Genomic DNA, 3,250 nt, shown 5'->3' with positions numbered 1-3,250 from the left:
TTAGTGTGGTTACTGATTGGAAGAAGTTTTATTTTACTCAGCACAACATCTCTCTACTTTTCCTGAGATTTTAATGTAAACTCAATCTTCAAGCTTCTAATTTTGAACTCCTCCAGAAGGTCTTTGAAAACTTCATAGACATTGGTCTTGACTAAACAAGCCAGATGATTTTTCCATATAAACCAAACAATCAACTTTGTTGACCGTAGATGTAGAAGGTCATGAAAAATGACTACCAAAATGTCATCAGTCCTGTTGGTGTTTCTACCAGTTTTAATGGGTAATGATTGATAATTGCTTTTCTTATTGCAAAATTTGTATATAATTTTAGTGTGGTCGTTGATTGAAGTGTTGTTTTTGTAAGCATATGCAGTAGAGATGAAACAAAAGATCTTTTTGTTTTTGGAGATTCATATGCAGACACTGGAAATTACTATCCTGGTATGAAAAATAGCATAGTTTCAGCATGGAAATATCCATATGGTATCACTTGGCCTGGGCACCCATCAGGCAGGGTATCATCTGGAAGAATTCTTACTGATTATTTAAGGTAATCTTTCTCAAAATCAATTTCTAATGATCTCAAAGGTCCATATCAGAAACTATTTTTCATATGAGGAACTGTTGTTGCATATTTTAGCCCAAAATATTTGGATAGGCAATATAAATAGAAGTCAATTTGCCTCAAACTTTTCCATTGCTATGTACTGGGGTTTCCAAGTGCTTTACACCATCAGCTAATATAGGTATATGTTTGACTTCTCTCTAATTATATAATGATTATAGATCATGGTATTTACTTCTAATTTTCTAAGTATAATAATGCTTAAGGGCCTCGTCTGCAATTTTGTATATTTATATATTGCACTTAGAACCTACAAATTCCCCCAAATTTTACAAGATATAAAAATCCTATCAAAAAAATCTTATTGAAATTGCATTTGGAAGGCAAGCCAAAATTTTTCAAAGTAATCATATGAAAAAGAAAAATCGTGACCCTTTAGGATTGCACTATAGGATCCTTTGAAAATCCTTTTTCAATCCATCCATATAACTCCTCATAATTGATGCCCTCTTCAGGATACAATTATATTAAAATTGAACAAGCAATTTTCAATTTTAAAGTCTTGATAACTATGACAAGTTCTCTCCAGTAGTGCTTCTCTTGTATACTTTGAGCCATGGACCGGAACAATCCTATTTCCTTAATCTACTAACCTTAAAATGCTTATCTACAAGAGCTTTTGGATTTGATTGTGTATATTTTTTTAAGCATGGATGTTTCAAATCAAACTCCGTGCTCTATGATTGTGTATCTCTTTTCTTGTGGCCTCTTATGCTTGGTTTCATCTCTCTTATGCTTGATTTCATCCTGATGATGGTTCAAAATGTCGATGCTAAAAAAATTATACAATATCAAATCTAGAAGCTCTTGCAAATAATTGTCATAGATTGTAAAAATCTATTCTCATTGATTAAAATATTTCTTTTCTTTATGATTATATTTCCATGGTTTTAAATATACAAGTGAATGCATTTACCAGAGTTTGCATTTTTTCTTAAATTTATGCAGCCCAAATCTTAGGTCTTCCATCTCCAGTGACCTACAGGGTTTTGAAAAGTTCAAACCATCATATACAAGCAAGGAAAGGCATAAACTTTGCAGTAGTATACAGTGGGGTATTTGATACTTTTGGAGTTCCAAAGCTGAGTGTCCAAGTTGGGAATTTCAAGGATTCAATTGTATCTCAAAAATATGGTTCTCATCATCTAAAGCACTCAATAGCACTTCTCACTTTGAATGGAAATGATTATGCTGCTACAAATGTTACCACAGTGGTAAGAATAAATATCACCAAACTTGCTATGTTCTAATGATTTTTTTTGTTTCTAGGTTTAATTGTGGAAGTTTTTTTAGTATCAACGTTTTGGATCCACTCTGTGATCTATCATCAGGATGAAAGAATTATGTTACATCCTTCTCTCATTTTGACGATGGATCATATCTTACATCCTTCTCTCATTTTGATGATGGATCACACAGTGCGATCCATTAATACTAAAAAAAATTACATAATCAAATCCAGAAACAAAAAAGATTTTTTTGAAATAGATTGTGAAAATATGATATTATTAATTGTCATGTTGTACTAGGATGATTCAAATTTGATTTTAAAAATTATGTGATTGAGGGTTATGTTTACAGGGAACATAGAAGTTTGTGAAGAGTGTTGTAGCAGAGATGAAACTGCAACTCACAGAGCTATATAATCTTGGGCTAAGGAATTTTCTGGTATCAAATAACATGCCATTTGACTGCCAACCAGGTTACTTACAGTCTGGAGTAGTATGTTTGAACACAACAATGGATTTAGTTTCCACCCACAAAAAATATCTATCACAAGCCATTTCAGAGTTGAGGGAGCTTGAAGATGCCAACTTCCTCATCCTTGATTTCTTTGCAACCTTCTCTCATATTATCTTCAACCCATTTGCATATGGTAAAGACATTGATTATAGTGTAGTTAAGAATTTCAAGATTATCTTTTTCAGGTTTTCCTTCTAAATAGTGTATCTATTTAAGAGCCATAATTATAGGATTACATAAATACATGAGGATACTGATTGACTTATTTCTATATTGTGTATTGAGTAGGAATCCATGAGACGAGTAGATCATGCTATTCTAGATATGGAAACATGAGCAGCTCCATTGTTGGGTGTGCTGATTATGATGAACAAGGAAGAACTCTTTTTCATTTGTGCAAGTCTCAAGAAGAATTTTTCTTTTTTGATTGGTACCATCCTACTTAGAAGGGATGGAAAGTGATGATAAATCTTCACTACTCTCATTGTGGGTTTGTTCAAGATGGTTCTTCTTCTCCTCTTCAATCACTAGTAGAATGGCTTTCTAAGAGGTTGGGCTTGGACTCTTATCCTCCCAAATTTTCACAAAAAAGAAAACATGGAAAAGTGAATAATAACACTGAAATTTAGATCACGAATGGTCCCTTATTCTCAATTCTTCTTTGAATTAGGGTTGGATTGATGGGATTTCAGTTTAGGGTGTAATTTTGGGGGTTGGATTGATGGGGTTTGACTTTAGGGTGTGATTTTGGATCTATTCATTTTTAATTTTTTTTTAATTAATAAAATATTTATTCGTAGTTGTCAATTTAAAAAGTTAAAAATATCTTAATAATAATATTATATAACTTAGATAAAACATTACTATATTAAGCTTTAAGTC

At 32.2% G+C, this 3,250-nt stretch overlaps 1 pseudogene; it reads left to right on the top strand.

Annotated features, from left to right (window-relative positions):
* Positions 1-228: 228 nt before the first annotated feature.
* Positions 229-2,997, top strand: LOC149530202 (GDSL esterase/lipase At5g03610-like; annotated as a pseudogene).
* Positions 2,998-3,250: the final 253 nt, after the last annotated feature.

This window comes from Cupressus sempervirens, chromosome 11 (genome assembly GCF_028749045.1).
Source record: "Cupressus sempervirens isolate cs-2001-9-10 chromosome 11, ASM2874904v1, whole genome shotgun sequence".
Taxonomy (NCBI): Eukaryota; Viridiplantae; Streptophyta; class Pinopsida; order Cupressales; family Cupressaceae; genus Cupressus; species Cupressus sempervirens.
Note: the sequence above shows the minus strand (reverse complement) of the source record. Positions and strands in the feature narration are given on the sequence as shown.